At 40.2% G+C, this 20238-nt stretch overlaps 1 long non-coding RNA gene across 1 annotated transcript; it reads left to right on the plus strand.

Moving 5' to 3' along the window:
• Positions 1–3849: 3849 nt before the first annotated feature.
• On the plus strand, positions 3850–17199 carry LOC146520898 (uncharacterized). Its single transcript, XR_014873846.1, has 2 exons — positions 3850–4126; positions 14787–17199. It is a non-coding gene; the product is annotated as an uncharacterized LOC146520898 (long non-coding RNA).
• The last annotated feature ends 3039 nt before the right edge of the window (positions 17200–20238 follow it).

Consider the following 20238-nt stretch of genomic DNA (forward strand, 5'->3'; position numbering starts at 1 on the left):
TCTGTGTATTCGTGTGTCTCTGAGCTTCGGTGCAGGATTATCATTAAAATGGTGGGAAAAATGAGCATGATTGCAACGACCACGGCACAATGGATCAAGTTACATAAATTAAGCGATACTGACCAACGCACTACAACGATTGTGTCGCACAACACAGGATGTGATGTCAAAACATGTGCGAGACTTGCTGGCCTGCTCCTATGAGGGTTGTTTTCCGGGGATGGCTTGTTCCTCTTAGTTGTGCGGTCGGGGTTCCCCCAGGTGTCAGGTGGTTCTTGGGGTCCAGGGTCCCGTCTTTGGCTTTCTCTGAAGTGGCCGGCCTCTGCAGTGGTTGGCTGGCCGCTGCTTCTGGACCACTAGTACTCCTTCCCCTGGCTGTGGGAGCTCCATCTGTTGCAGCAAGACCAGGGGCAGAGCTAGAGAAATTTTCTTAGGGTGGCAAAGAAATCAAATGGGGTGGCAAAATCAAAGCCTCCCCCCCCCTCCCAAACACATATGCAGGTGGTTACATATGGTTAAATAATTCAAATGCAGTAAGTATACACGTTTTTCATATATAGTCTATAACTTAATTATTGTCTGTAGCCCACATGATTACACACTTTAGTTACATAAAACATGTGAGTTTTGATCTTATGTACTGTACAGCCTGTATAATAAATAAATATGTAGCACAACAATTATAAAATCCAGAAAGCTACACAACATGGGGCGGTTCATTTACAAACACAAGTCTAACTTAAGTTTCACTGTTTTTTGTTAGAAAACACATTGTTACAGCTTAAATTACACAAAATGTCAGAAATCTGCACTGTCATGAACAAAAATTTAAACCTAATTTTTCATGATTTGTTGGATTAACCCTCTGAGGTCTGAAATACAACCGGACTGTCAAAGGGAAATTGATTTTATATAATGTGATCAGCTTCATGAAATGTATTCATTTATTTTCAACTAAGCAAATGTCTACGTGACTTTTGACATGAACTCTTCTGTGATAAACAACTTACAGCTTCCTCTTTCTGTAAGAACATGCAGATTTAGAAAAAAGGGAACCTCAGCTCAGAGTTCTTAGAATAAGAACTCTGAGCTATTTGTACACACACACACACACACAGACAAGTATAAATAAAGCACGCAGACAGTGATGAGACGCAGGTCGTGCATCCATGACTGCCCTTGCGAGAGAAAGACAACTGCAGTGTTTGTGTTTTCTAACTCAGGTGTCTCAAGCTGAAGAACTACGGGGTGATTTAAAGAAATCCCCTGTCACGGACATTTTTGACTCCTTTTGAGTTTACGTTTGTATTTCACCCTCAAATTGTTTCATTTTGTTTTTTTTCCCCGTTGCCTTGTTTGGTGTCTTTTCAGCTCAACTGAATTTAGTTGTTTTTTTACTGACATACTGCATTCGTATTACTGATCTGAAATCACACAAAGAACTTAAAATCCTAGTAGTATTTTTTACTGTAAAAAAACCACAGACATGTTGAGTAAATTTTTATAACTTGAAATGCAAATATAAAATGTACATTTTGTAAACATATACAACTATTTATCTAAAAATGCAGCCAATACATCTGCCGTTTTTTTTCATTTTATATAAGAATTTAAAAATATTACTAAAACTAAAATGAGAGAACAATCAGGTTTTGCAATAAGATGCCCCACAAATGATGTGTGCCAGTAAAAAACAAGTTTGTCCACCAAAAGACAGAAGAGCACAGGGAGAAACCTGCAGGCCTGACAACAGCAGGTGTATCACTCCGCTGGTTTCTACTTAGTGACAGTGTTTACAAATGTGCCTTTGTGACATTCATTAGTGCCCTCACTGACACACAAAACAAAACGACTACACAACAGAACAGCTACACAACACAACACACTAAGTAAACACTTCACACTAAACGTCACAAATCTCCCACATCTAAACTCTCTCTCTCTCTTGCTCTCTCACTCGCTCTCTCGCTCTGTCTCGCTGCCGTTACCGTCACTCCCAAAACTTTTCCCTCTTCCTAAACAATCAAATCCGACATGTTGACTTTTTTTTAATTGGTCGACATGGTGCATTTTTCCACTGATAGGAAAGATGTGGATTTTTTCCTTTTACTGTTTTCGAGCTGTCCTTAGAAAACACTTAAAAAACACACAAACGTGAGGACAGTGTTTAGAAAAAAGTGTGGCTGATATATATTATCATAACTCTGGATTTACTGGCCTGTAATTAAAATTTAAAAACTTTGAAGTCCGAACTTTCAGTGTGGCTGAAACAGAGACTCAGCATGGCTGCAGCTAGTTGCTGTGTCAGCTTACATCAGTCATGTGATTTGGAGGTGCAGCGTGTCCGTGGACCACAGAGGGTTAATAACACTCACCTTCCTCCATTTCCAGAGTGTAACATCCACCCACCTGTGTAAAATCAAAAATTCCCATGGTGTTGTTCAAAATGTGCTCTGGCACGATCATGAGCATCGCTTGCTACTGAAAACAAGAAAAAAGCCGTCCTGCTATGGGCTGAACCATTTGTTATTGGTGCGGGGGGGGGGGGGGGGGGGGGGGGAGAGAGACTATCCAATATATTCAGTTTTAGCATTTATATTCACTGCTGACTGTAACTACGCTCAAACTGTTAATGCTGTCTTATTTTAATAAACAACACTGTCATATGCAAAACTGGGGTGGCACTTGGGGTGGCAAGGGATCATTTTAGGGTGGCACTTGCCACCCCATGCCACCCTTCTAGAGCTGCCCCTGAAGACATCACATGTTTGCAAAAGTGCTATAATGTTTTCGGAGACAACCCCTTGGCTTCCGTACTTGCGCATCGCTGTTCCACTTGAATGAGGTATTGTTGTTCTAGTTAGAGTATTGTTGTTAGCCTATAGCCTATCATTCAGCATCGCCTCACTCAAAACGCGCAATGGGTGCTTCGACTTACGAAAGTTTTCGACTTACGAAAGACCCTCGGGAACTAATTAATTTTGTAAGTCAGGTTCCACTGTACCTTACAGTGTAAATAAGTATGACTAGGTGTCTGTTGAGTGTCAAGTAAGTTGCCTGCAATGATATTTAAAGTCCAACAGGTGTCAGTATGGAGCAAAACAGCAACACTGTGTCGACACAGTATCGATACAGTTTCTGTTTATTTAGCTCCATGAAACGAGGTTTTGAGCACTGATTTTGTTTTGTAGATGCACAAAGCTGTTGTCAAAGTTTCTGTCCAGTAACGTGTTGAACCACAGAGTTTATTCTGTGAAGAAGATCCTGGTGAATCTCGTTTATTTGCAAATTGAATTGTGGTTCACAGTCCGGTGTCTGAGTTATAAAACCAGTCAGGATACAATGTTTTGTTGGAAATGTGATTGTAGAAGCTGCTAATGATTTCTTAGCTGTGTTAGCCTGTGAATGGATGCTAGTGTATCCATATGTGCTCCCTGGGTTAACTTGTGTTGTTAGCTGAAGTTTCAGCTAACACACCATGTGAGACACTTTTCATGGTTCCTTTGCACTCAAATGTATTTTTGTTATGGCCAATAAGAACCGCATAGATGTAAGATATGTGGAGACAAAAGACAACAGTTAGCAGAATTTGACTTTTATTGAATTTTGTACAGATGTGATACAGGAACCATCAGTTGATTGAAATATGTGCTTAATTACAAGTGAAGTGAAGTCACTGGTTTCCTTGGAGGCTGTAGATACAACAATTCACCTCTAAAAGGATACAGTTTTTTTTAACACTGAGATCTCAGGACACTTTATGTTGCTACTTTATTTGATCTATTTATTTATTTATAGCACTTAACAAAACTGATGCATCCGAGACTTGAAAAGTGCTTGAATTTCAGATGTGGTGCTTAAAAGTGCTTGAAAATGTAACTGTATTTCATTCACCACAAATAACTATCTGGTTGAATACTTTTCTTATCAGATAGAGAAATAAAATGAGTCACAAAATGTAAAAGCAAAATTTCCCTGCCTGGGCTGCCTTGTGTCTGTTTCAACGTGTGACCCCGCCCCTCCCTCGGACAGTCGGGGATGAGTGCGCTAACATACTTGTAGGTCGCTGTTTTAATGAGTGTTTGATGGAACAAATGGCAGAGTTTGCGCTCTCCAGTCATGATAGGTGAGTGCTAGTAAATAATTTTCCAGTACGTGTACGTTACACATGCTATTTTTTAAAATTATTATTATTATTTTGCTATCAAACTCGCTGGAGAAATGATTGAAATGCACTGAGAGTGATGCAGTATGGCAGCGCTGTTATGGAATATGCTGTGAACTTAGCTAACATTACTCAGCAGTAATATGAGTTAATTTACTCAAGTGAAAGCTTTAAACATTAGCCTGATACATAACTATCAGTGTGTGAATGTGTGTGTGAATGGGTGGATGATTGTGTGTAGTGTAAAGCGCTTTGGGGTCCTTAGGACCAAGTAAAGCGCTTTACAAATACAGACCATTTACCATTTACCATAACTAGCTAACTTAGGCTTTCTGATTAACCCTCTGGGGTCGACGGACCCAGAGTCTCCATTTCAACTTGGGTCGAACAAGCGGACTTCAAACTATATACCAGTTTTTAAATTGTGTTGATAGGCCACGTAAAACTGATGTTTTTTGTTTTTTTTCTGAATAAAACTGGCGTTTCCTCTGGGAAGAAACGGTAAAAACAGCGTTTTCTAAAGAGAGTGCTAGCAAACACGCTTTGCTTGTGAGTGAAAAAAGAGAAAGAAAAAACACTCCTTCCCTATTGGTGGAAAAATGTACTGTGTGGACCAATCAAAAAATGATATGGCAACATGTGACATCTGGTTGTTTGGGAAGAGGTGGAAGCTTTACGAGTGAGAGAGAGAGAGAGCGAGAGTTTTGATACGTGAGAGATTTGTGGCGTTTACCGTGTTTGGAGTCTCAAGTTAGTGTGATGTCTTGTGTAGTTAGTGTGTAGTCGTTGTTTTGTTTTGTGTGTCAGTTCTACTAGTGATCGTCACAGTTGCTGCCTTAAAGCCACCAAAGGCAGATTGCTTGCAAAACTTTGCATATTTTTAAAAAATGTACAATTTCTATTTGCATTTCAAGTTATGAAAATGATTCGTTAAACATGCCTGTGGTTTTTACAGTCAAAAATATCACTTTCTACTCATGTTTTAAGCACAATATTTACATATTTACAGTATGTCAAAATGAGTAAATAACAGATTGGCAAGATAAACAGTTTTTAAAGGTGAAATATAGAGGCCAAATCAAAAATAGTCAGAAACAGCCAGTTACACCCTGGACCCCAGCTTTTTGGAGTATTTGAAATAATGGTAATATGAGGGACTGATCCATATGGTCACAAAGAATAGCCACTTGTTTCTGTGCTACCAAAGTTTCATTCAAACTGTGTTTCTGGTCAGCACCGACACATCAAACTACTTAAACATTATAAATGTCTTCAAGCTCACACTGAGGCCTGTGGGGCACAATCAGCCACTCAGACAGTACAAACATTTATATGTGTTTGTACATGAATATTTCAAACTGTAAGGATGCCTGTTTATTTAAGTGAGATGAACAAAATACACTGGGATTGTACATAATAATATGACAGATGATAAATTCAATAGATTTTAAGTAGATGCCTTTCATTCTTAAAGTATTATATGTTGAATTGAACTATGTGATGTGTTCAAAGCCTCCCAGTTAGTGCTGTTCTCCAGGCCTGTCTGACATGATGTTATTAGCACAAACACTTTAAAGGTGATCGTTTAGGACTTCAGCAATAAGACAGACAGCAATGTAGCTAGCAATAAAACAGTTTTATTGGGAATTAACTTAAAAAACAAACAAACATCTGTCCCCTCTTTTCTGTCACACAGGAAAGAAGCATCAATATCTGATGAGAAGACTTATTTATTTCTTTTTGGGGTTTTTTTCAACAGGAGAAGAATATCTAACAAGTTGATTTGTTCACATCTTAATTTTTAAGTGAAATGTGCATTTTGAGTTTATACACTTTGTATATAAGGCGACAGTCTCCTTTTGCAGTATTTTTGTGTGGTGTGTTTTTCTGTCTTATCAAAAGGTGAACAAAGGTGTTTAAGTTCACCTAGGATGATTTGTTTTAATTTTCACATGGTCTTACAGAGGTGATGCAAATTGAAACATGCACTTTTTTTTGGGGGGGGGATGTGCTGGAAAAAAGCTTGAAAAGGGACCTTGAAAGTGCTTCAAAAGTACTTGACTTTCACCCTGAAAAAGGTGTATGAACCCTGTGGACAGCGTACCTGATACGTATCACTCACACTTTTTATTTTAGTAGGAAAAGTCAGACTTTGAGCTGTGACATTCAATCTTAGCTTTTTCTCGGTGAGAATAGTATTTTACATGATTATAATAGAAAACTAAAATCTTTGTAGATGTAGACAAACATTAAAAAAACGAACAGCTGTAAGCAAACAAACATCAGCTAACACGTAGATACTAAACCTTTTTATCTCACTGCAGTGAAAATGAACTGCAACATTCATTTGATGAAATTAAACTCAATGGACTTTTTTCATTTTCTATACTTTAGGTGAGCAACACACGAGTTATTCTGACATTAAAATACAAACAAGTCATTTGGGGATTTTGTTTCCACCTCTCATGATCTTATCTTAGATTTGACTGGTCTTTATAACTGTAAGTGTTGATCAAATAATTTTGTATGTTCCTATTTAATGTCTGCATGAACACAAGTTTATGTGTCTGGATGTTTATTCCTGGAGGTGAGCCTGTATATGACAGCACTGTTTAATATTATATCTGCACATCTGCTTTAATACAGATGCTTAAAAAGTCCTGACTTTGAGTCTCCACTGTGAGTAGCTCAGCAGCTCTGAGAACTCTCTAAAGTTTTCTTCATCCTGATCACCATCTTCACTCTGTTGGAGCGTCCATGAGTGTCACTGAGTGTTCTCAGTAAAGTTTGTTTGAAGGAAAAACACCATCAGTCTGTTAAGTCGTGTGGAAATGTAGAGAGTCTGTGAGCTGCATTCACAAACAGGTTGGATCACTCTGAATGACAGCGATTAGAGGAGGTTCTTCCATCAGTACCAAGCTCTGCTGATTTTCATTAATAAAACTTAAACCTGCTCAGTGAAAAACAGAGTGAAATCAGACGAGACTGAGTCCACTTTTAACTTTGTTTCGTCAGATTTAACAGGAACTCATCTGAAGATCAGCCTCCTCCCTGTAAGGGGAAAATTCTTATTAAGTCTCCACCTGTCCTGCTTCAGGTGAAGCCCCGCCTCCTTCCAAGAAGCAGCTCACCTGTGTGTCCGTGTTTAGTGTGCAGGTGTGGAGTGGAGCTTGTTGTTGGTGTGTGAACTTTATGAGCAGATCAGGAAGTGAGACGTTTGTATTTACATAAAATAAAACAAATGAGATGATTTGATGATTGGCTGAATCCACTCTGGTTATCAGTCAGTAACTCTGCACTCAAACATTTGTCTTTGATAAACAGTTTAAAATGATCTGAATGAAACTTTGGATCCAACATCACTGGTGGAACAATGATCGTCCCTTTAACTGGAAACAGATGAAACCAGTTTGTTCTTCAGAAGCCGACATTCAGGTTTTACTGAGTGACGTCAAAACAACACGAAGCTGCTCCAGCTCAGTTCAGGGTCACTGCAAACAGAGATAATTCAGGTGTGAGTCAGACTCTTAGTCTTTATAAAGTCCTGTTTAACAACATGTTGTTCCTGTTGATGCATCACAGAGAATGCAGGCAGGCATGCAGTTACTAGTTTCTCTAGTTTGGTGATGGAAACATCGATGAGACTGTTTCCATCACCAAACATCATGAGGAACACCTCTGACTCCGATTCTGACTCTGTGCATAAAAACACAAATATCCCTTCATGTCTGTGGGTTCATCTGATTCTGTAATGTGAGAAACTTTGATGTCTGAATTTTGTTCTATCATTAAAGTCCAGACTCGTAATTCTTAGAGGTTGGACTCAGCAGACACTCCATAACACAATATCATCACAATCCTTCACTTATGATTTCATATGATTGCAGTTTTGAACATTTTTGAGTGTTACAGTGATATGTTTTCATGTTGTTACAGGTCTGAGTGTCAGTGAAACCTGTCAGTTAGAACAAAGATCTTTCACCGTCATTTCTCTCAGTGCGTTTCAAGCATTGACTGTAGAAAACATGGACGACGCGACCCCGCGTCCTACCATTGTGCAAAAATGAAGCCAAAATACTGCGCTTGTGGAGGCTGCCATCTTGCAAATTTGGAGCCAGAGTCTGCGCAGTAATGACTTGAGGTGGAGCGACTGTGTAACGCTCCCGCCCACACACCCGCTGGACGTGACCGCAAACACGCCCCCCTACACTTTTTACGTAGCCTGGCTGCTCGAGTTTTTTTGCTCGTTTACCGCGACTGACGACTCATTTATTTAAGGTAAATACAACCATGTCACTGTTATAAAAAAGACACACAGCTCATCATCTTATAGTTCTAAAATCGCTCTGTTGTTAATTCGTTAGTTAGATTAGCCGCTAGCATACGCACTGTGTTGGAGGCTTGTTGCTAGCTAGTTAGCGATGCTACACACCTGCTACTCTTAATAGTCTTCAACACTTATGTTTTTTTTTATCCATTTTTAGACAGCGATGAGATCAGCTGCACACTCTACAGAGGCCCAGAGTTACTGTTAATATCAAAAATATAATGCTGTCCTTTGAGATTTTAACATAAGACTGTGAGTGTAATGGATCTAAAACTGTTTAAATCTCTACAGCCTGGTAACATGGAGACTTTAAAAACAGCAGCAGGTTTCAGTAGTGTAGTCTAATTTGTTCTTTTCATTTAATAATAGAGTCCATATTATATCAACAGCTACATTCACCCTGGAGAGAAACTAGTGAGGGAGACCATCAGGACCAAGCTGGGTTTCTGGGTCCAGAGGTTTGGAGAAACTTCTTCCCTTTCTTTCATCACAGCTGTCCTGTGCCAGAAGTCCTGTTGACCCGCTGTAAGAGGCATCATTTAAGAAACACCAGGAAGACTGAAGCTCATGGCATTGATCAAGCAGGACTCATGATCTTCACCAGCAGCTCCCTCACAGGGAAATCTTCAGCACTCCTCCGCAGGCCCGCCCCAGGAGATGGATAAACCCAGCATTTCATCAACACTGTGATGAGACCTTTGGTTTGTGTAATGTTATAAATACTCAGATACTCCCCAGAGGCTCCGGACTTTTACATAAAGATATTATATTCAGTCCTGTAGAAAGTTATATATTTAAAAATATGTGATCCTCTCTGGTTACTCTGGTATGAATAACTCTGAATCACTTTATGGTAAATAACACACTATGTGTAAAAAAAAAAAACTGAAAAAATTCCAGATCACAAGTTTGTAGTTCAACATACAAGTGACGACCTTTGACCTTCATCAGGTTTTATTTAATTGTGTTAGAGAAAATCTCATATGCTCTTCGTGCAGCTGAGTACATCAAGTGTTTAAAACGGAAGCTGTGCAGGTCTGAGATCAGCAGCTTTGTGAAACACCAAACTGAGGTCCTGTTAATGCTGATATATAGTGACACAGTTACATGAGTGATTAATCCTTTTGTTTTTTTTGTCTTTAACTTTATCAATAAAGCTGCAGCTTTCACTACAGCACGTGTGGTACTTTAACCTTTGTACTGTTTCCATCAGTTCATTTTGCAGTTAACATGTGAACATGTTGGATGATCTGCTGTCACTGGGTGGTGCTGAGGACTGAATCGGAGGGCAGCTCCTGTAATCACAAAGACAACAGAACCATCACAAACTGAATTATAAAGTTTATCTCTTACATCTGAAATAAAGCTGATTCTTCTGTCCTCACACACTCAGGATCTGAAGTTCTTCTCTTACATTTTTTCAGTATTACAGTACACTACAGTACTTTAATCCATAGTTCCTGATTAATGAGGAGTTACTGAAGTACAAGCTTTTAAAAAAAATGTTACTGTCTTTACAGATGTGGCAAGAGACTGAAAACATGCTGTTGTTTGCACATATTTAATATTCAGCTCTGCACAGGAGCTGCAGCAGGGTGCAGCCTGTTGCTTTTACAGTATAATACTTGTAATAAAAGTACAGTAATTAGTGACTGAGCAGCCCGGGGCGTTTCTCTTGATTTCTTTAGTAAATTCATTCACCTGCACAGCTAAACGAACCCTGACAGCCGAGTGCTCATCTTAGCTAGCTAGGTCTCAGGAGCTAGCTAAGGACGGTAGTTACAGATTAGCTTACAAACACGTTTAACTTACCGAAAAAGTGCAGCGGGGCCTCGGGTCCTTCTGTCGGGTAGTCCAGTTTACTGAAGAACACCTCAGGCTGTCAGGTTAAAACACTCGGTCGTGTTTTCGTAGCGTAAACGCTGGTTCTCCTCTCAGAGCCTACGCTCTATCTGCTATTCCCGAACAGAGATACGCAAGTTTCTCCGTGACTGCAGCTGTCAGTCAAAGCTCTTATGATGACGTTTCACCCCAATTTAACATCACCGCGGTAGGACTTAGAATCAAACTTATGGGAAAGGAGACCCCTTGAACATCAATCAGCGTGATGAGAACTATTGAAAACAAAAGAAAGAATCTTTGGAAAAAAATTATCTAAGGAGAATTAATTTATTTTAGTCTGACCCCAGTCCCATCCGCTAACATGGAGGAGGCGGGGTTTATGACCTATACTGCAGCCAGACACCAGGGGGCGATAGAGACGTTTTGGCTTCATTTTTGGGGAGCTGTCGCGTCGTCCATGTTTTCTACAGTCAATGGTTTCAAGACGCTAGTGTCATAGTTGCTAGGCAACCTGACACTTTCTGATTTACATGCGCTCACTTCTGGTGTTGTGCCAAGTTAATTATCGTGAGTGCGCACTGGGCAGGGAGACTCCGCCTCCATTAAAACCAACTAGATGTAGAAGTAGTGACGTTTTAGTTTAGTGCAGTCAAAGGAGCTTGCAAAGAAAAGCGTCTGGACTTCTTTAAGTTACTTGAAGACGTTTCACCTCTCATCCGAGAGGCTTCTTCAGTTCTAAGGTCAAATGGTGGAGAGTCCCAGATATAAACCTGGTGGGAGTGTCCCCCCACAGAGGGACAAAAGGACCCGCTGATGATCCTCTAATCGCCTGAACCAAGGTGTGGAACTGGGTGTGGGTCCCAATCAGCCAGAGTTTCGGGTGAGTTCATTGTGAAACCTGGCCCCACCTTATCATGCGAATTCCTGAGGTCAGATGGCCCAGGATGTGAGTGGGCGTTAAGGCGTCTGGGGAGGGAACTCAAAACTGGATTATAGATGGCAGAGAGTTGGTGTCGTAAACCACCGCCTCTGTTCAAAGATGGTCGCTCACAGTGGACATAGATGCTTCTTTCACTCCTCTTTCGAACCATCTGTCCTCTCTGTCCAAAATGTGAACATTGGCATCCTCGAAAGAGTGTCCTTTATCCTTAAGATGCAGATGGACAGCTGAATCTTGTCCTGTGGAGGTGGCTCTTCTGTGTTGTGCCATGCGCTTGTGAAGTGGTTGTTTGGTCTCTCCAATGTAGAGGTCTGGGCATTCCTCGCTGCACTGTACGGCATACACCACATTGTTAAGTCTGTGTTTTGTCTTTCGGGTGAACCAGTTTTTGTCTGAGTGTGTTGCTGGGTATGAAGTACACCGGGATGTCATGCTTCTCCAAGCATGACATCATGAAAGGACACTCTTTCGAGGATGCCAATGTTCACATTTTGGACAGAGAGGACAGATGGTTTGAAAGAGGAGTGAAAGAAGCCATCTATGTCCACTGTGAGCGACCATCTTTGAACAGAGGCGGTGGTTTACGACACCAACTCTCTGCCATCTATAATCCAGTTTTGAGATCCCTTCCCAGACGCCTTAACGCCCACTCACACCCTGGGCCATCTGACCTCAGGAATTCACATGATAAGGTGGGGCCAGGTTTCACAATGAACTCACTCGAAACTCTGGCTGATTGGGACCCACACCCAGTTCCACACCTTGGCTCAGGCGATTAGAGGATCATCAGGGGGTCCTTTTGTCCCTCTGTGGGGGGACACTCCCACCAGGTTTATATCTGGGACTCTCCACCATTTGACCTTAGAACTGAAGAAGCCTCTCGGATGAGAGGTGAAACGTCTTCAAGTAACTTAAAGAAGTCCAGACGCTTTTCTTTGCAAGCTCCTTTGACTACGATGACCTGGATGACTGAGAACCTTCACAGACATTTAGTTTAGTGCAGACGTGAGAGATGAGTGTCGTTACATTACTGTTCAGTTTGTGTTACAGCGTTTATTGTCCACATGTGTAATCAGACAGGATTATTTCAACGATCTCATGTTTATTTGTATCCTCCTGTAACTTTATGAAGAGCTAAACTGTCAGCACTAGTAAGTCCTTATAAGAACTGTTTGTGAGCTAAGAATCAACAATGACAAAGACTGTGAGTGTCATGCAGTGAGTCCTCAGAATTAGGCTGATTTTTAAGTTTTGTGTCAATCAAAGCTAGAAGCTGGTGTAGCGTTGAGTTTTATTGTTAATTAATTAAAAATATATATGTAAAAGAAAAAAGGACTAGATATGTTTTCTGTCTTTAGAAAAAGGTAACATTGGTTATATTTTGTTGGGCTAATCCTGACCAATCGTGACAGTCCAGAACTTTTCCCTGTTGCTGTATCCTGTAACAATCAGTGTTGGGACTAACGTGTTACTAAATAATGTGTTAGTCCCAACACTGGTAACACTGGCATGATGTTGAGGGTGAGTCTGGAGGTTTTGGTTACAGTGAACCTGCCTCATGTTGGTTATGTTTAACCACCAGAAGCTTCAGAATAAAGGAAATAATAAATAGAGAAATAAATAAAGGAAAAACTCATCTGACATGAAAGCGTGTTCAGAAACAGATAACTTGTAATTTCTTGATGCATTCTCAATCATCCAGGAAAGTAAATCTCTAAAAGTTGATTCTGTTCATCTGGACGTAGTGTTTTGTGGGAGAAACATTTTGTCATCATCTAAGTGACTTCTTCAGTCTGAAGAAGTCACTTAGATGATGATTGTAATTAATAAATGTGCAAAAGATAACTTGTAATTAATAAATGTGTTTTTCTACAGTACTAATATCGTCTTTATGCCGATGTGATGATGATGTTATTTTGCCACAGTGTGAGTGAATTTTGTCCAGCTCAACAGCAATATTATCATGAGTATGACGACCCTTGAATCTTCTGCATCCCGGCGCTACTTTCCACTCTCTGCATGCTGTGATTTATTCAAACCAAGATGGCTTTAATCATGTCCTTGTCTGCAGTAGTAGAGACTCTTCTAACTCATCAAGTCTTTTTGAGCTTGACTTTCACTTTAGCATGCTAGTGTCGTATTTGGAAAGTCTTTCTGCATGGAGGGCTGGCCGCTCCTCTTGCTGGTATCTTGGCAACAAGAGACTTGAAGGAGTCCGACTGGACTGTTGATAAAGGCAGCATGTTCTTGACCACATACCTGCTATCAGTCTGTTTAATTCAGCCTCTGTCACAGATGTTTGTGGAGAAGAGAAATCAAGCTAGGACTGCTTGGATGGTGTTGCCTTATCTCTTAGCTGAGCTCACGTTAGCCTCACCTGGGTTTGGGCTGCACCTGTTATCATCAACGGCGTCATTCTTGGTGACTAGTTTTGTTGAAGCGTGTGACGTTGAGAGGTGCTTCGTGAAATTCAATTGCTCCGGGCTCTCCATCACTTCACTGTGCTTATCTGTTTGTATGTGAACACCAAATCTGCCTCTGGTTGGTAAAAATAATAATTAGTTAGATTACTCGTTCCTGAAAAAAGTAACAGTGTTATTCCCATCACTGAGTGGTTGGTTGTTACACTCTGGTGAGTGTAATTAACCCACAAAGCTACACAAAAACTTAACTTAATTTTCACTCTTTTTTGTTAGAAAAACATCAAAAAATTTTAAAAATTTTAATTTTTCATGATTTGTTGGATGAACCCTCTGGGTTAAATATAACTGGCCAGTTTTGACTCCTTTTGATTTTACATTTGTTTTTCACCTCAAATTGTTTCATTTTATTTTTTTTCCTTCTTGCTTGGTATCATTCTTTTCAACATAATGTTTGTGAATTTAGTTGTTTTTTCATTGACGTACTGTATTAATAGAACTGATCTGAAATCAAATCAGAAAGATGAAATCCTAGTAGTTATATATATATTTTTTTACTGTAAAATACAAATAAAAATTGTATATTTTGGAAACTTATGCACAAATTTTGTAAACAATAAAGTTATAAACCAGTATTTATCTAAAAATGAAGCGGATGCATTTTGAGATAAACTGTTGGCTAAATGTTCTTGTTGTCAGAGGTAAACAGAGGTGAGAGGAGCAGATAATAAGGATTAAATATAGTGCTGAATAACTAAATGCTGCTAGTCTGTGACGTAGCTCCCAGCAGCATCACGTCATTTCTTTACTCTAACCTCTAACATTAGTTAGTTAGAGTATGAACTCTGTAAGCAGTCAGTTTGGTCCTGGACATTGTTACCGACATAAAGCTGCTCTCTGCAGCCATGTTTGACCTGCTGCTTTGTAGGACTACAGTAATGGAGGATTTGGAGGCTGAACTCGACTCTGTGACACTTTTTGTAATGAACTGATGAAAGCTGCGTCTCAGATGGATGTTAGTCCAACACAACAGACACAACCTCTGCAGCTCTCAGTTGATGTGCACATGAATGATTTGTGTTTCCTCTGCAGGTGAAGGTATAAAGTGTGTGTGAGCTGATGTGGATTCAGCAGCATGGATCAGTGTGAGGACAGAGAGGAGGGAGTCCCTCCCTCTAAAACCACTCTGTGTGGGGAACATGAGAGCCAGACCAAAGCTCAGAGGTGAGATGACCATCTCTAACTGTCCATGACTCTTCTCCATGTCACATCACTGCTCCATCATTATTCACAGGAACCAACCTAGACCAGCTCTGTGTCCTATGAAAGTAACCATTTCAAAGATGTCATTCAGAAATTTGAGCAAAGACAGTTATCTGAGAAAAAGTAAACTAACATCAATACTATCAGTTGATATGTGATCAGCCTTTTACTGAAGATTTGAACTTTTTATCAGGATCCATCAGAGACTCAAACCTGGACCTGAACCCTATGTTCATATGTGAATCGGTGTGCAACTTTGCCAAAACAATGTCGGACTCTGTAGTTTTCTCTGGTCCCCTCCCCAATCAGACCAGGAGTGACATGTTTAGCCGCATGTTCTCCTTAAATTGCTGGCTGTCTGAGTGGTGTCCCAGAAACGATGTGGGCTTCATAGATAATTGGCAAACCTTCTGGAGGAAACCTGGTCTTGTTAGGAGAGATGGCATCCATCCCACTTTGGATGGAGCAGCTCTCATTTCTAGAAATATCGACAAATTTATTAAACCCCTCAAAACATGACTATCCAGAGTTGGGACCAGGAAGCAGAGTTGCAGTCTTACACGCCTCTCTGCAGCTTCTCTCCTCCTGCTACCCCCCCAAAAACCCATCTCCATAGAGACTGTGTCTGCTTCCAAAAAGACAAAAAACAAACTAAAAACCAGCAACAAACAACTTAAACATTTACAAAGAAAGAACAATACAGTATCCACATCTGAACCAAAGAGTAAAACAGTGAAATGTGGATTATTAAATATTAGGTCTCTCTCCTCCAAGTCTCTGTTAGTACATGACTTAATAATTGATCAACAAATTGATTTACTCTGCCTTACAGAAACCTGGTTGCAGCAGGATGATTATGTTAGTTTAAATGAATCAACACCCCCGAGTCATTCTAACTACCAGAAATCTCGAAGCACAGGTCGAGGGGGCGGTGTGGCAGCAATTTTTCACACCAGTCTATTAATTAATGAAAGACCAAGACAGACTTTTAATTCATTTGAAAGCCTGATGCTTAACATTGTCCACCCCAGCTGTGAAACTCAGAAACCAGTCTTACTTGTTATCATGTATCGTCCACCTGGGCCTTACACAGAGTTTCTGTCTGATTTCTCAGACTTTATATCTAATTTAGTTCTGAGCTCAGATAAAATAATTATTGTGGGTGATTTTAACATCCATGTTGATGCTAAAAATGACAGCCTCAACATGGCATTTAATCTGTTGTTAGACTCAATTGGTTTCTCTCAAAATGTAAAAGAACCCACCCACCACTTTAATCACACTCTAGATCTTGTTTTAACATATGGCATAGAAACTGAACATTTAACAGTGTTTCCTGAAAACCCTCTCCTGTCTGATCATTTCTTGATAACATTTACATTTACAATAATTGATTACGCAGCAGTGGAGAGTGGACTTTATCAAAGTAGATGTCTTTCTGAAAGCGCTGTAACTAAGTTTAAGAATATAATCCAGCCACTGTTATCATCGTCAATGCCCTGTACCAACACAGAGCAGAGCAGCTATCTGAACGCTACCCCAACAGAGGTCGATTATCTTGTTAATAATTTCACCTCCTCACTACGTACGACTCTGGATACTGTAGCTCCAGTGAAAACTAAGGTCTCTAATCAGAAGTACCTGACCCCGTGGTATAATTCTCAAACACGTACCCTAAAGCAGATGACTCGTAATCTGGAGAGGAAATGGCGTGTCACAAATTTAGAGGATCATCATTTAGCCTGGAGAAATAGTTTGTTGCTTTATAAGAAAGCCCTCCGCAAAGCCAGAACAGCTTACTACTCATCACTGATTGAAGAAAATAAGAACAACCCCAGGTTTCTCTTCAGCACTGTAGCCAGGCTGACAAAAAGTCAGAGCTCTTTTGAGCCAACCATCCCTTTAACATTAACTAGTGATGACTTCATGAACTTCTTCACAAATAAAATTTTTATCATTAGAGAAAAAATTACCAATAATCATCCCACAGATGTAATATTATCTACAGCTACTCTTAGTTTCATTGATGTTAAGTTAGACTCTTTTTTTCCAATCGATCTTTCCGAGTTAACTTCAATAATTACTTCCTCCAAACCATCAACGTGTCTTTTAGACCCCATTCCTACAAAACTGCTCAAAGAAGTCCTGCCATTGATTAATTCTTCGATCTTATATATGATCAACCTATCTCTAATAATCGGCTATGTACCACAGGCCTTCAAGCTGGCTGTAGTTAAACCTTTACTCAAAAAGCATCTCTAGACCCAGCAGTCTTAGCTAATTATAGGCCAATCTCCAACCTTCCTTTCATATCAAAAATCCTTGAAAGAGTAGTTGTCAAACAGCTAACAGATCATCTGCAGAGGAATGGTTTATTTGAAGAGTTTCAGTCAGGTTTCAGAGTTCATCACAGCACAGAAACAGCTTTAGTGAAGGTTACAAATGATCTTCTTATGGCCTCTGACAGTGGACTCATCTCTGTGCTTGTCCTTCTTGACCTTAGTGCAGCATTCGATACTGTTGACCATAATATCCTATTAGAGCGATTAGAACATGCTGTAGGTATTACAGGTATTGCACTGCAGTGGTTTGTATCATATCTATCTAATAGACTCCAATTTGTGCATGTAAATGGAGAGTCCTCTTCACACACTGAGGTTAATTATGGAGTTCCACAGGGTTCAGTGCTAGGACCAATTCTGTTTACATTATACATGCTTCCCCTAGGCAGCATCATTAGAAGACATAGCATACATTTTCACTGCTATGCAGATGACACCCAGCTCTATCTGTCCATGAAGCCAGATAACACACACCAATTAGTTAAACTGCAGGAATGTCTTAAAGACATAAAGACTTGGATGGCCACTAACTTTCTGCTTCTTAACTCAGATAAAACTGAGGTCATTGTACTCGGCGCTGAAAAGCTTAGAAATATGGTATCTAACCAGATTCTTACTCTGGATGGCATTACCTTGGCCTCCAGTAACACTGTGAGGAACCTTGGAGTCATTTTTGACCAGGATATGTCCTTCAACGCACATATTAAACAAATATGTAAGACTGCGTTCTTCCATTTGCGCAACATCTCTAAAATTAGAAATATCCTGTCTCAGAGTGACGCTGAAAAACTAGTTCATGCATTTATTACTTCCAGGCTGGACTACTGCAATTCATTATTATCAGGATGTCCAAAAAACTCACTGAAAAGCCTTCAGTTAATCCAAAATGCTGCAGCAAGAGTACTGACAGGGACTAGAAAGAGAGAGCATATTTCTCCTGTTTTGGCTTCCCTTCATTGGCTTCCTGTTAAATCCAGAATTGAATTCAAAATCCTGCTCCTCACATACAAGGTCTTAAATAATCAGGCCCCATCTTATCTTAATGACCTTGTAGTACCATATCACCCTATTAGAGCACTTCGCTCTCGCTCTGCAGGCCTACTTGTTGTTCCTAGAGTATTTAAAAGTAGAATGGGAGGCAGAGCCTTCAGTTTTCAGGCCCCTCTTCTGTGGAACCAGCTTCCAGTTTGGATTCGGGAGACAGACACTATCTCTACTTTTATGATTAGGCTTAAAACTTTCCTTTTTGCTAAAGCATATAGTTAGGGCTGGACCAGGTGACCCTGAATCCTCCCTTAGTTATGCTGCAATAGATGTAGGCTGCCGGGGGATACCCATGATGCATTGAGTTTTTCCTTTCCAGTCACCTTTCTCACTCACTATGTGTTAACAGACCTCTCTGTATTGAATCGTATCTGTTATTAATCTCTGTCTCTCTTCCACAGCATGTCTTTTATCCTGTCTTCCTTCTCTCACCCCAACCGGTCGCAGCAGATGGCCGCCCCTCCCTGAGCCTGGTTCTGCCGGAGGTTTCTTCCTGTTAAAAGGGAGTTTTTCCTTCCCACTGTCGCCAAAGTGCTTGCTCATAGGGGGTCATATGATTGTTGGGCTTTTCTCTGTATCTATGAAGCGCCTTGAGGCGACATTTGTTGTGATTTGGCGCTATGTAAATAAAATTGAATTGAATTGAAGCGGTGTGTGTTGGAGTGTTTCCACGAACACAGCAGTCAGAGTGTAAAGAGTGGATGTTGTAGCAGGTGTTTTTGTAGTGAAGAGTGTCTGCAGGACTCCAGCTGCTCCAGCAGGCGTCTCCTTTGTGCTTTGCTTTAAACAGACTGTAGGGAGGAACTTCCACACAGGTGTTTTGGGGGTTGCTGGATGGAGGGGGACAGATAGTTTATTGAGGGTGAGAAAGTGAGTAGTTTCCATGTGAACCAGCTAAAAGAAATTTGGACATTGTATGAGCCTACCCTTTTGCCGTTTTGTTGCATGAGTGATCGGTTCAAGCCTGTGTGTGCAGCCTTCAGTCCTTTTAAGTTCAGCTGATCCACCAGTGTTTGTCTGCTCTAATAGAGGAGAACGAGCTCATTAGATCCAACAGGAATCTGTGAATATCTCAAAGGACCAAAGTTAACCCATCATCAGATAATTATATTCTAACTGCCATTATGCCTTCCTTCTTGGTGACACATTCCTGACTCTAAGGCAAATTTAGAAACAGTTAAACTGGTGCCAGTATATATGGAAATCTTGGTAAAATTAATTTGACAGTTCATCTTTTCTGGAGTCGTGTGTGTTTATTTCTATTTGACTTCATATTTCATGGTTTATTTCATGGTTTAAGGGGTAAAAGTAGAGTATCAAAATGGAAAGAAAATGTGATAATTTCTAAGTTATTACTACTCAATTACTTAAGTATTAACCAGTTAATATCCAAGTAATACCATAGTAGATGGTGGTTACATGTGAGTAATATTGCATTGACATGTATGTAATTGAATAATAAGGGCCCAAATCTGGGGGTAGAAATGTGGAAATACAGCTGGTGGTAATAGTAGGGTAACCAGTTAGAAATGACCATAATGTGGTCATTTCTAAGTTATTACTATTACGGATTCAAATATTGGGGATGAATACAAGAGGAAAACCAAAAATAACCACACTGGTCCGGCCGGGTCAAGTCAAACGATGATTTAATGAATACACGCGTGGGAGATGGACACCATACAGCAGACAGCATCAGATCTCGCTTCAGACACCACACAACCATTGTTTTATGAAAATCAGGGTATTAGAACGCCCCCTCATGCGTACAGGTGGTACAATACAGTCAATATTGACAACTTTAGACACAGCAAAGGAACATTCTCTTCGTCTCGAGGACAGACACTGGCTCCCACTCATCTCCTTAGAGCCAACTGTCCCTTATGGAGACACAA

Source organism: Neolamprologus multifasciatus, chromosome 4 (assembly GCF_963576455.1).
Source record: "Neolamprologus multifasciatus chromosome 4, fNeoMul1.2, whole genome shotgun sequence".
In the NCBI taxonomy this organism is placed as follows: domain Eukaryota; kingdom Metazoa; phylum Chordata; class Actinopteri; order Cichliformes; family Cichlidae; genus Neolamprologus; species Neolamprologus multifasciatus.